A 13833-nucleotide genomic window follows, 5' to 3' on the forward strand; every position below is an offset into this window, starting at 1 on the left:
ACACATAACATACTAATATGCTTTTAATATCCAAATCCGTTAAAGGATTTTTAGGCTGCATTAATTAGGTAAACCGGAACTGGAAACACTTCACATAACACCGTACTTTCTACATCATTAGAAGAATGGCATCTACGCTAATATTTGTCTGTTTCTCTCTTGTTCCGAGGTCACCGTGGCCACGAGATCCAGTCTGTGTCCAGATCAGAGGGTCACCGCAGTCACCCGGATCCAGTACGTATCCAGACCAGATGGTGGATCAGCACCTAGAAAGGACCTCTACATCCCTGAAAGACAGCGGAGACCAGGACAACTAGAGCCCCAGATACAGATCCCCTGTAAAGACCTTGTCTCAGAGGAGCACCAGGACAAGACCACAGGAAACGGATGATTCTTCTGCACAATCTGACTTTGCTGCAGCCTGGAATTGAACTACTGGTTTTCGTCTGGTCAGAGGAGAACTGACCCCCCAACTGAGCCTGGTTTCTCCCAAGGTTTTTTTCTCCATTCTGTCACCGATGGAGTTTCGGTTCCTTGCCGCTGTCGCCTCTGGCTTGCTTAGTTGGGGTCACTTCATCTACAGCGATATCATTGACTTGATTGCAAATAAAAACAGACACTATTTCAACTGAACAGAGATGACATAACTGAATTCAATGATGAACTGCCTTTAACTATCATTTTGCATTATTGAGACACTGTTTTCCAAATGAATGTTGTTCAGTGCTTTGACGCAATGTATTTTGTTTAAAGCACTATATAAATAAAGGTGATTACTCTATTCGGTTGTTAAGTAATGACGTAAGAAGCGCTGCTTCCGGGTCCAAGCCTCAACTCGCTTCACTTGAGAATACGGCCTCAGCAGCCGTTTATGAGCACTGTTTATTCATATTAATAATTTAAGCTAAACGCTTTAAAACTTACGGTATACACTACAGTCTCCGTGCTCACAGCGTCCCAAACACAAATAATTTTTATATATATTTTTTTATATTTATATTTTCATTGTCTGGCTATCTGGGACTTCGGTATGGAGTTAAAGGTTAAGATTATAACTTTTTCGCTAGTATTCTATCACATTGTGAGTTTATATTAGCACCTTTTGTTGTTTTCTTGTGGTAACTGATAGAGCGTTTGAACACGGAAACGCTGCTACGTGACGTCAGACTTAACAAGCGAATAGGTACTCAAGATTGACAGGATATTGAGTGAAAACGAGAGTTTCACACCCACCCCCCTTTAAGCATGTCCCATCATGTTGCATTTGTGCTCCAGTCATGAATGATTCCTCAAGTCACGTGTGTTGACAGCAACTGCATAGTAAAACCCTAGCAACCACCTGGAACACCCTAGAAACTGCAAACCAACATTCTAACAACCAATCAAAAGCAGGCATGCAGTCAGAAAGCTAAAGCATTGTGTCAACAATTACTGCATTCTAGTCTTTAGCAAACTTCATATAGCTACAACTGTAAATGCTAATCCTAGTTACAAGTATGGCAAGAACCATCAATTCTACCACAGAAGACTGCTTTGTAAGTAATATCACTGATTTATCTCAATTCCTCATAACATCCAATAGCTCAGAACAACTTGATAATGTAACAGAAACTACTGACTCTCTTTTTAGCATTTTAGAGATGTTTGCTCCTTTACACTTAAAGAAGATAAAAACAGTCTGACGCCTGGTATAATGAGCACACACATCTTAAAGAAAAGCATTAAAACTGCTCTTTTAGAAGAAAACAAACATTACCCCAGGTATTTATTCAATACAGTGGCTAAATTAATGGAAGCATCAACAAGTATTGAATTTTCCAAACAGCATAAACAGCATAAATTACTTTATGAACTACTTTACTTCTAAGATTGATACCATTAGAGATAAAATTGTAACCATAAAGCCGTTTGCTATGGTATTGCATCAGATACAGTATAGATAACCTGAGGAATAATTCTACTCATTCTCTACTATAGGAGAGGAAGAATTGTATAAACTTGTTAAATCATCTAAACCAACAACATGTATGTTAGACCCTATACCATCTAAGCTCCTAAAAGAGGTGCTTCCAGAAGTCATAGATCCTCTTCTGACTATTATTAATTCCTCATTGTCATTAGGATATTACCCCAAAACCTTCAAACTCACTTTGAGGCACAGTGAAACATAACAATTTTAAAAAACTAACAGAATGCATATTCGATATGAAAAACTGTATGACAAGTAATTTCTTATAGCTAAATTCTGATAAAACAGAGTTGTTAATTATCGGACCTAAAACTGTCTAAGACTCAATGGATGCTCTGTCAATTCTTCGTCATCAGTTAGGAACCTAGGTGTGCTATTTGATAGCAATCTTCCTTTGACAGCAAAAATTTTTAGCATTTATAAAACTGCTTTTTTTCCATCTCAAAAATCTAAATTACGACCTATGCTCTCAATGTCAAATGCAGAAATGTTAATCCATGCATTTACGACCTCAAGGTTAGATTATTGTAATGCTTTATTGTTATTTTCATTGTACATGCTTCCCCTGAGTTCCATCTTTCAGAAGTATAGTATATACTATCACTGCTATGCCGACGACTCCCAATTTTATTTTCCCGTGAGTATAGACAAGAACCATGCTGTCACGGAACGCTCGACAACGCCTCCTCCTGGTTTCACCAGATCCCTCTCTCCTGTGTATTAGGACTGCTTTGCCTATTACTCACCTGCTCATTATCTCCTGATTAATCTCCTTAGCATTGCATTATTATCACCTGTGTATCCTCAGCTCCCCTTTATCTGGACTGCTCTGCTGATAGTTCATTTGTGAAGTCTTGATTTACCCTAACTCTGCCTCTAGCTTGTTTCTCGTGTTTGTTCTTGTGATTTTGACTTGGACTCTAATCTCTTTTGTGAACCTAAGCTGCCAGCCCTTTCACCCACGCCTGTTTAAGTTACGATTCTTGGATTGCCCTTACCTGTGTTAATAAAATACTGCAAATGGATCCGACCGCTTCAGCCTCTTCATCACAGAAGACTTCACCTAAACAGGATCCAGCAGATTTCCATCGACTGGCCTCTGAGGTATCCTCTCAAGCTAATATGCTGGCCGCCCATCAGCAACAGCTGGTCAAATTAACAGCTCTCACCGAGGAGCTCGTGAGATCTGTCCGAGCCCTATCCTCGCCGAGCACGGCTGAGAATCAAGCTCCGAGTCCCGCTGCATCCGCTCCCGTTACACCTGCCGTGAGTAACCATACAAACCATTCTGCCTGTAAGGGATTTTTGTTGCAGTGCAGCTTGTTTTCTAACCAGCAGACACAGTCCTACTCCACTGATGAGAGCCGCGTTTCCTTCATATGCTCCCTACTCACCGACCGAGCTCCGGAATGGGCTACTACACTCTGGTATGGAGGTCAGCTCTCTTTCCCCTCTTATGATGAGTTTTTAACCCAATTTAGAGAGGTGTTTGAACATTCAGCGAGAGGAAAGGATCCAGGAGAACTACTGCTCACGTTACGCCAGGGTAATTCCACCGCAGTGGACTACACACTCTCTTTTCGGACCCTCGCAGCTCAAGCTGGATGGGAGGAGGAACCTCTTAAGCTCCTGTACCGCAAGGGACTCAACTCGGACCTCCAGGGAGAGCTGGCATGCCGTGATGATGGTAAATCCTTGAATCAAATTATGGAGCTCGCCATCCGCCTTGACAACTTGATTCGCTCCCGATGCACACCTCTCAGGTCCAGTTTCTTTGAGTGTGCTTCCCGCAGCACGGAGTCGGAGCCCATGCAGATCATTTACATGCGCCTCTCTACGGCGGAGCGGGAAACGAGATGCCGTAATCATCTTTGCATGTACTGCGGAGAGGCAGGACATCTGAGAGCTACCTGTCCAGTTAATCCAGCACTCAAGCTGCGGTGAGTTCTAATCACTCTTCTAAATTATTCTCTGTGGATAGTTTTTTGGAGGTTAATGGACAAACGTTAAACGTAAAGGCCTTGATTGATTCTGGAGCTGCTGGAAATTTTATCGACCTTGCATTTGCCAAAACGCATCATGTTTCTCTCCTCGCATGTGAGTCTGGTGTGACTGTGGAAGCACTGGATGGACGCCCCCTGGGGACTGGAGAGGTGCATTACACCACGCAACCCCTCACGCTCAGCTTCGGGACACAGCATTCTGAAACTATCCAGTTCTTCACGATCCACTCACCTGGGCATCCTATAATCTTGGGTCTTCCATGGCTAGAGAGACACAATCCCCAAATTTCCTGGTCAGAAGGGAGAATATCCCGGTGGTCCGCATTCTGTCAGATCAACTGTATGGCTGCTGTCCAAGGTTCTGAACTCCACAGCGCTTCCCTCAAGGGAGTAGATTTTCAGAGGATTCCCCCCGAGTACCACGATCTAGCTCTGGCTTTCAGCGAAACCGAGGCCTCTCATCTTCCGTCTCACCGTGCCGGCGACTGTGCCATTGAGCTTTTGCCTGGGGCTGTACCTCCACGCGGAAGAGTTTATCCGCTGTCACAACCTGAAACAGAAGCCATGAGGGCGTACATTGACGAACAGCTGGCTAAAGGTTTCATCACTACCTCTACCTCTCCTGCTTCCGCCGGATTTTTTTCGTTAAGAAGAAGGATGGGGGTCTTCGGCCGTGCATCGACTATCGTGGTCTTAATGAAGTAACAGTGAAGTACCGCTATCCTCTCCCGTTAGTCCCAGCAGCCCTGGAGATGCTTCGTACAGCCCGCTACTTTACCAAGCTGGACTTAAGGAACGCATACAACCTGATTCCCATAAGGAGTGGTGACGAGTGGAAGACTGCGTTTTCTACTACATCCGGCCACTACGAATATCAGGTAATGCCGTTCGGCCTGTCAAACAGTCCTTCAGTTTTTCAAGCCTTTGTAAATGAAATTTTCCGGGACATGTTACATCAGAGAGTTATTGTCTACATTGATGACATTTTGATTTATTCTGATTCCCTTGAGGAGCATGTCCAAGATGTTCGTGCGGTCCTCAAGCGCCGGATTGATAACCAGCTCTATGCCAAGCTCTCCAAGTGTGAGTTCCACCAGACACGTATCTCCTTTTTGGGCTATATTATCAGTGCAGACGGAGTTTTGATGGATGACAGCAAGGTCAAAGCCGTGGTGAAGTGGCCCCAACCTTCCTCTGTTAAGGAGCTGCAACGCTTTTTGGGCTTCGCCAACTTTTACCGCAGATTCATCCGCAATTTCAGTGTAATTGCATCTCCCCTCACATCTCTGCTTCGAGGAGGGGGTAAATATTTTAAGTGGACAACGGAGAGTGCTGCGGCCTTTGCTCAGCTCAAGGAAAGATTCACTTCTGCGCCTATTCTCCATCACCCGGATCCTGAAAGGGAGTTTATCATTGAAGTGGATGCATCTAACACAGGAGTGGGGGCTGTGCTGTCTCAGCGGTATGGTAACCCTGCGAAAATGTTCCGGTGTGCCTTTTACTGCCGCAAACTTAACTCTGCAGAACGAAATTATGACGTGGGTGATCGCAAACTCCTGGCCATGAATACCGCCTTTGAGGAGTGGAGGCACTGGCTGGAGGGAGCTCGTCAGCCTTTTACAGTGCTCACTGATCACAGCAATCTGGAGTACATCAGGTCAGCTAAGCGTCTCAATGCTCGCCAAGCTCGCTGGTCTCTGTTCTTTTCAAGATTCGATTTTAAGATTACCTACAGGCCGGGCTCCCAGAACGGCAAAGCGGACGCCCTGTCCCGACAGTTTGATGGTCCCAGTGAAGAATCTGAGCCTGAACCCATGATTTCCCCTGCACTAATCGTGGCACCTGTCCAGTGGGACATAATCTCTGAGATCACGGCGTCTCTAAGCAATCATCCCGCTCCGCCAGAATGTCCCACCGACCGCCTCTTTGTTCCGTCCAGGCTCCGCCACCGTGTGCTTCAGTGGGTTCACTGCACCCCTAGTGCTGGTCATCCTGGTATTGCGGCCACCATACAGTTGGTTTCCAATCGCTTTTGGTGGGCTTCACTCCAGTCTGATGTCATAAAATTTATTCATCAATGCTCCGTTTGTAACACTGTAAAATCCTCCCATCTCAAACCCGCTGGATTATTACAACCTCTGCCAGTACCACAGCGCCCCTGGTCGCACATCGCAGTGGATTTTGTTACGGATCTGCCTCCATCCCAGGGGTTTACGACCATCCTCTCCGTGGTGGACCGCTTCTCTAAGTCCTGCCGTTTTATACCCCTGACTGGCCTGCCCACGGCCTTACAGACAGCCGAGGCTCTTCTCAACCAAGTGTTCCGTCTCTTTGGTCTGCCCGAAGACATTGTCACTGACCGCGGACCCCAGTTTACCTCCCGTGTCTGGAGAGAATTGTGTTCCAAACTCAATATCAACGTCAGTTTAACTTCTGGTTACCATCCCCAGGCCAATGGGCAGGCTGAACGTCTAAACCAGGATTTGATTCGATTTCTAAGAACTTACTGCCACCAGAATCAGCAGGACTGGAGTCGCTTTCTGGCCTGGGCGGAGTATGCCCAGAATTCCCTGTTAAAACCTGCCACTGGTCTAACGCCTTTTCAGTGTGTTTTAGGTTTCCAGCCTCCCCTCTTCCCGTGGGCCGGGGAGCCATCCGACCTCCCAGCAGTAGATGCATGGCTCCGGCGCAGCGAGGCCACCTGGGATGCTGCTCACGTTCACTTGCAGCGCGCCATTCGCCGTTACCAGCATCAGGCAGATCGGAGGAAGCGTGGGGGTCCCAGTTACCGACCCGGCCAGTGGGTGTGGCTCTCTGCCCGAGATCTCCGTCTCAAGCTTCCGAGCAGGAAACTATCTCCTCGTTTCGTCGGGCCATTTAAGATTCTACGTCAGATAACACCAGTTTCTTTTCGTTTGGCTCTCCCTGCTCACTACAAGATCTCACCCACATTTCATGTGTCCCTTTTCAGACCCGCTGTCACCCCCAGGAGAGAGAGGAGCCGGGAGGAGGTCGCTCCTGTGCAGACTCCCCCCATTGAGGTGGATGGCGTGGAGGCTTTCCGGGTGCGAGAGATCCTGGACTCCAGACGTCACGGTGGGGTGTTGCAGTATTTTATCGACTGGGAGGGGTACGGTCCCGAGGAGCGTTCCTGGGTCCGGGACATCCTGGATCCCACACTAACTGCTGCTTTTCACCGAGACCATCCAGATCGACCTGCTCCTAGACCCCGTGGTAGACCCCGCCGTCGGCCAGGTCCTCGCTTTCGGAGCCGCACGCAGGGGGGGGGGCTCTGTCACGGAACGCTCGACAACGCCTCCTCCTGGTTTCACCAGATCCCTCTCTCCTGTGTATTAGGACTGCTTTGCCTATTACTCACCTGCTCATTATCTCCTGATTAATCTCCTTAGCATTGCATTATTATCACCTATGAAGGAGTGGATGCCGATTTGCCACATCCTTCATACTGATATTAATTATTTTATTACATGATTTCTTGTTTGACTATTAATCAAGTTATAGCAAGAGTGAAATGTGTAACCTTATGTGTGCTGTATTTCTTTTCCTCAAGATTAATGTCCACATATTATGTGTGTGTATCCAACCGTAATGATAAGACACTCGCCAGCGCTAGAAAGCCTTGAATTTTAGATAAGTTCTCTGTGTACGTGTGTTAGTATCTGTCTGTACAGGGAGAAGCTCAGACAGTCCCAGGACAAACGATCAACTGCCAGTGTCCAGCATATCAGATATACGTCTTTGGAGAGTTTTATCTAGGTTTTGGAACCAATCAGAATTTTGTTGACTCATGTATTGACGCAATTAGTATCCTCTGTCAGGGTATAACTGTGGTTGATTTTGTATTGTACTGGGGGCGGCCTGCGAACTCCTTTTAGAGTGTTGAAGCTGACTTCTGCTGATGAAATTGCAAACTATTTTCTTCAAGTAAAATTATTATTATTAATTGAACTCATCTCTGAGTCCTGGTCTTCATTGCGACATATCTGGTCCTTGGGTTTTAACTGTAAATTCCCCTACACCTGTGTATCCTCAGCTCCCCTTTATCTGGACTGCTCTGCTGATAGTTCATTTGTGAACTCTGCCTCTAGCTTGTTTCTCGTGTTTGTTCTTGTGATTTTGACTTGGACTCTAATCTCTTTTGTGAACCTAAGCTGCCAGCCCTTTGACCCATGCCTGTTTAAGTTACGATTCTTGGATTGCCCTTACGTGTGTTAATAAAATACTGCAAATGGATCCGACCACTTCAGCCTCTTCGTCACACATGCATCTAACAATGCATTAAATTGTTTTAAAGATATAAAACAGTGGCTGGCAAATAACTTTTTACAATTAAATGAGTGCAAAACGGAAGTCCTGATTCTTGGATCCTCCTTGTCCAGTCAACCTGGACTAGTCATCGAACTAGGCCCATTAGCATCGAACATACAAGACCCTGTGAGGAACCTTGGAGTAATTTTTGACTCCTCCCTTCTTTTCAACAAGCAGATTAGTGCTGTTGTAAAAAAGCAGTTTTTTCCAACTGAGACAAATTGCTAAAATTAAATCTTTGCTTTCCCCTTCTAACTTGGAAATTGTAATCCATTCATGTATTACATCTAGGTTAGATTATTGTAATTCAGTGTACAGTGGTTTCCCCCAAAATGCATTATCTCATTTACAACTTGTTCAGAATGCTGCAGCCAGACTGTTACTTGGATTAAGGAAAAGGGTTCACATTACCCCAGCGCTTAGAAACTTACACTGGCTCCCTGTCAAATTTAGGGTGGATTTCAAAATTTTGATGTTTGTTTACAAAGCATTATCTGGCCTCGCTCCCAAGTACATCAGTGATCTTTTACATCCTTACTCTCCGACTAGAGCACTAAGGTCCTCTGACCAACTGTTACTGACGGTTCCTCGCTGCCGCTATAAATCTAAGGGTGACCACGCTTTTTCGGTGAGGGGTCCGAAATTGTGGAATAGTCTTCCTCTCTATGTGAGGTCATCTTCAACTTTAGCCATTTTTAAGTCGTCCTTGAAGACATATCTGTTCTCTGTAGCCTTTGAATAGATTATAAATTATGTGTTGATGTTGATAGAATTATGTGTTGTTTTTTAACTGAATTTTTTCAAATTTTATTCATTTGTAAAGCACTTTGGCTCAACCTCTGTTGTTTTTAAATGTGCTATATAAATAAGGGTTGACTTGACTTGCCTTGACTTTATTGGGTGTTTTTTTCTGCAAGCTTAGTAAACAAACTACAGCTAGTTTAAAATGCAGCAGCAAGAGTTCTTACAAGAACCAGGAAGTATGACCATATTAGCCCGGTCCTGTCCACACTGCACTGGCTCCCTATCAAACATCATATATATTTTAAAATATTGCTTATTACTTATAAAGCCCTGAATGGTTTAGCACCTCAGTATGTGAATGAGCTCTTGTTACATCATAATCCTCCATGTCCACTACATTCTTAAAACTCTGGCCAAATCTCTGGAATAACCTACCTAACATTGTTCAGGAGGCAGACACACTCTGTCAGTTTAAATCTAGATTAAATACCCATCTCTTTAACCTGGTTTACACAGAACACACTAAAACATTTCTAAAATGCAAATCCGTTCAAGGATTTTTAGGCTGCATTAATTAGGACAACCAGAACTGGGAATATTTTCTATAAAACTGAATACTTGCTACATCATTAAAAGAATGATGTAACCCAGGTTAGAAATATAAAAACACAACCTCAAAAGAAAAAGAGAGAATCTTAAAATTACATTCTGTTACTTAACTAACCAATTTAAATGTTTAAAACGCTGTTTAATGTGAGGAGGAAAAAAAGAACACGGCCCCTTTAAGAAAAACGCATGTGCTGAATAGGGAAGAGAGAGAACGGGCTAATTGAGATTGAGATGAAGAGACGAGAGGTGACGCTGACAGTGATCGGTCGAGTAAAGAAAAATAACTTTGACTTTAAGATTGTAAAAGTAAATGTAAATTGTTCTGAGGTGCTACATTGGCGAAATCTTTTCCATTTACATCTCTGAGATTGACTTGGATTATATTTGCGTTTGTGAGTTTGAGACCAAACGGATTTGGTGAGTTCTCTAAATTGTTTAAAATGTGTATGGTTCCAAAAATGTATTTTTATTTGTAACTTATTAATGAGGAGTAAATGTTTTGGTTAATATATGTGGGAATGAGAAGTGGATTATATGGAAATGTATATCCACATGTGCTTCGTTACAAACGTGAGCCACCATTTTGAGAACATCTCATGGTTGTATGAGACTGGGAAGATTATTGTTTCAAGCAAATCTTTAATCTTTAGAGATTGTGTTGTATTGTTAATGGTGTTTTGTTCTGTTTGTGTGTGTATGGTACTGTTTATAAAACAGGACAGGTTTTTTTTCCCTTTGAAGACATCTGAAATTTGATTTCAACAAGATGGCGAGCCACCCAACAAACCACTGAGGAGAACAGAGACTGTTGCTATATATCAGCGACCTGTAAAGGAAAGCAAATTCACCTGGGTATTCTCCATCCTGGTAGGACTGTAAAGACTGCTATATTTTCCTTTCTGCAGACAGCAGTTGGACTGAGTGACTGACTGTAACCAGAATTGTGCGTACAGAATTGTGAAACCAACTTTGAGAATTTTGTAACTTTTGTGCATTTTCTTATTTATTTTTATTTTTTTTCCCTTCTTGAATGTTGAGTTTGGTTATCTATCATTTGTGTTAGAACAAAGAAAAAGGTTACTTTGAAGCAGTCTAAATAATACTGCATAACAGAAACCACTGAATAAGAAAAGAACCAAACTTAAATTGATTAAGCCTAAAAGCGAACATAAAAACTTTATTAGATCTGAACTAAATAGGATAAAACAACTAGGTGAACAAAACTAGTTAAATTAGCGCTAATAGAAGGAAACCTATAGGAAAAAAAGGTAAACATTCATTTGATATATTGTTTTATTTTTATATTGTTTTTCCTTTTATACTGTGGATGGTCATTTATTTATTTTCTTTGTATTGTGTGTGAAGTGAGGTTTACGAGTGCACTGTTTGTCAATATAAGCCGGCAGTTATTCAAACACATTTAGTGGTCTGTGTGAGTTTATTTACTGCTCCTCTGAATCTAGATACTGGTCCAGCATACCTCAACCTGAGGGTGACATAAGTGTTACATAAAGTGGCGAGCCAGCTCAGGAGCAGTTTAAAAAAAAAATAATAATAAAGAAATAAAATAAAGCACACAGACCTAAAGTAAAATAGTCTTGATTGGGTTAATCTTGATCCTAAAAAAATAAAAATAAGAAAAAGATATGGAGATAGTTGAGAGAGAAAATGTAAAAATCACAAGCTCCATAATTGTTAGTGGACTTACTAACACAGAGTTAGATGAAGATCTGTCAGACTTTATAAATAGTCATGGTCGTGTAGCCAGAATTCTTCGAATAGATGACCCACAATCTCCACACCATAAAGATGCAATTGTGGAGTATGAAAGTTGCTATGCCCTCACAACCCTACAACCTTTGATGCCTCATGACTTCAAGAGCTCACACAATATCACCTACCAAATAAGGCCCTTGTCAAGTGTTTACCTGCCTATAGTCACTGAACATGCCACATTGAGTTATTTCAGTGAACTGCAGAAGATTGCCAAGCTTAGTGGTAAATCATTTGATGACATCTTGAAGGAGCAGCTAACTAAATGCTCAGAGTCAGCCACTGGTCACCTGAAAGATACAAGTCAACCTTTTACTAGTGAGCCTCATGTACCTTACCCCCTCTCCCCTGTTAGGAGCCCTGACCCGACCCAACAGTTTCAGAGCCCAGTTACAGCCAGAACAGTGACAACAGAGAAGGAATCACCTGCCATCAGGGTAACTGATATGAACCCACCAGAAGTTCAACGTATGGTGGTGGAGCATATTGTAAAGAGTGACGCAGCATCCTCACAGGTACACACATCTTTCAGGCTCAGAGTATTCTCTGGAAAAATACCCCGGCCAAGTACTGAAGTTGATTATGAAACTTGGAGAAACAATGTGGAGCTCATTTTGCAAGATCCTTCCTTTTCTGACCTACATCGATCGAGAAAGATTCTAGATAGCCTTCTGTCACCAGCAGCAGATGTAGTTAAACACCTAGGTTCACAAGCCCTTCCCTCAGCTTACCTTGACTCACTGGACTCTGCATTTGACACTGTAGAAGATTGGGATGAACTTTTTGCCAAATTCTTAAACACGCTACAAGACTCTGGTGAGAAGCCATCATTATACTTACAGCGGTTGCAGACAGTCCTTACCAAGGCAATAAAGCGAGGTGGTGTTTCTTCTAAAGAAGCTGAGAAGCAGCTGCTTAAACAGTTTTGTCGAGGGTGCTGGGACAATGCGTTGATAGCAGGCCTCCAACTTGAACACAAGCGAGACAATCCACCTCTGTTTCCTGAATTGCTTCTACAGTTACGTAGTGAGGAAAGCAAGAGCATGGCCAAAGAAAGTAGAATGCGAAAACATCTTGGAGCACATAAGCCAAAAATTGCCTCTCAAGCTGCATCTCTCTGCCCTACTGACAATGATCCCGACCTGAGCACAGATGATGAAGTATCGGAGTTGAAAAAGCAAGTTGCCAAACTTCAAAGCCAGCTTACCAAACAAAAGACTAAGCCTGTTGAAAAGAGTGTACCACCCCAAAACAGTGCTGTTCTAGAGCTGAAAAAACAGATCACAGAACTGCAGAGCCAATTCACAAAATTAAATGTGAAACAGAATCGTCAAGGAAGTGCTGATGGGATGAGGAAAGAATCTTCCCACAAACCCTTTCCAAAGGGTCCACCTCACACGGCAACTAAGAAGGCACTGGAGAGACCGAGGCCTGGCTATTGTTTCCATTGTGGTGAGGACGGTCACGTTGCTTTGACATGTAATGACGAGGCGAACCCTTCACTCGTAGCAAGCAAGAGGAGGCAGTTAAGGGAAAGACAACAATTATGGGACAGCCAGTACAGTTCTGATTCTTTAAACGAGAAGTAGCTCTTGTGGAGGGACGCACAAGGGCAGGTGCATTTAAGCTTAGTCCCATTGATCCTGGCGAGATACAGAACCACCCAAAGATTTGTCATACAAATTCCTGCTCTGTTCACATACCGAAAGGGCTGATTGGTGCCAAGTGCACAGCACAAGTGTGTGTTGAAGGCAAAGATTGCCACTGTCTTCTTGATACTGGGTCTCAAGTGACCACAATTTCTCAGTCTTTCCATAAACAGAATTTTCCTGACTTGAGCATAAATTCCCTTGACAATCTTCTGGAAGTGGAGGCTGCAAATGGCCAAACCGTTCCGTACTTGGGATATGTGGAGGTGAACATATCTTTTCCTAAAGACTTTCTGGGATCAGAAGTTGAGGTGACAACTCTTGCATTAGTCATTCCAGACACAGGCACCACTACTCAGCCTAATGTATTAATAGGTACAAATACTCTGGATTTGGCCTATGAGAAATACTTTGACTCCAACCTTTCAAATTCTAGACCACTGCTGTATGGGTATAGAGCAGTTTTAAAGACAATTGAACACCGACATAAGCAGAAAGGGAATAGCAACATTGGATGTGTGAGACTGCTCGGGGACATACCAGCTGTCGTTCCTGCTGGACAGAGTATTGTCCTTGATGGAGCTGTAAATGTCAAAAGCCATGTTACTGAGAAGTGGGTTGTGATGGAACCTCCTGCATCTTCTATCCCTGGAGGGCTGTTGGTCACCAGTTGTGTGCTTGCCTTACCTCAAATACCATCGCGAAAAGTGCCAGTGGTCATGAGAAATGAGACAGAGCATGACATCATTATACCAAG

At 43.4% G+C, this 13833-nt stretch overlaps 1 protein-coding gene and 1 long non-coding RNA gene across 2 annotated transcripts in view; one reads left to right on the plus strand and one right to left on the minus strand.

Moving 5' to 3' along the window:
• Positions 1–13833, minus strand: part of LOC113054914 (plasma membrane calcium-transporting ATPase 2-like) — a 198086-nt gene that overhangs the window by 133004 nt on the left and 51249 nt on the right. The window lies entirely within an intron of this gene.
• Positions 9880–11069, plus strand: LOC113054915 (uncharacterized). Its single transcript, XR_003277459.1, has 2 exons — positions 9880–10071; positions 10372–11069. It is a non-coding gene; the product is annotated as an uncharacterized LOC113054915 (long non-coding RNA).

This window comes from Carassius auratus, chromosome 36 (genome assembly GCF_003368295.1).
Source record: "Carassius auratus strain Wakin chromosome 36, ASM336829v1, whole genome shotgun sequence".
Classification (NCBI taxonomy): Eukaryota; Metazoa; Chordata; class Actinopteri; order Cypriniformes; family Cyprinidae; genus Carassius; species Carassius auratus.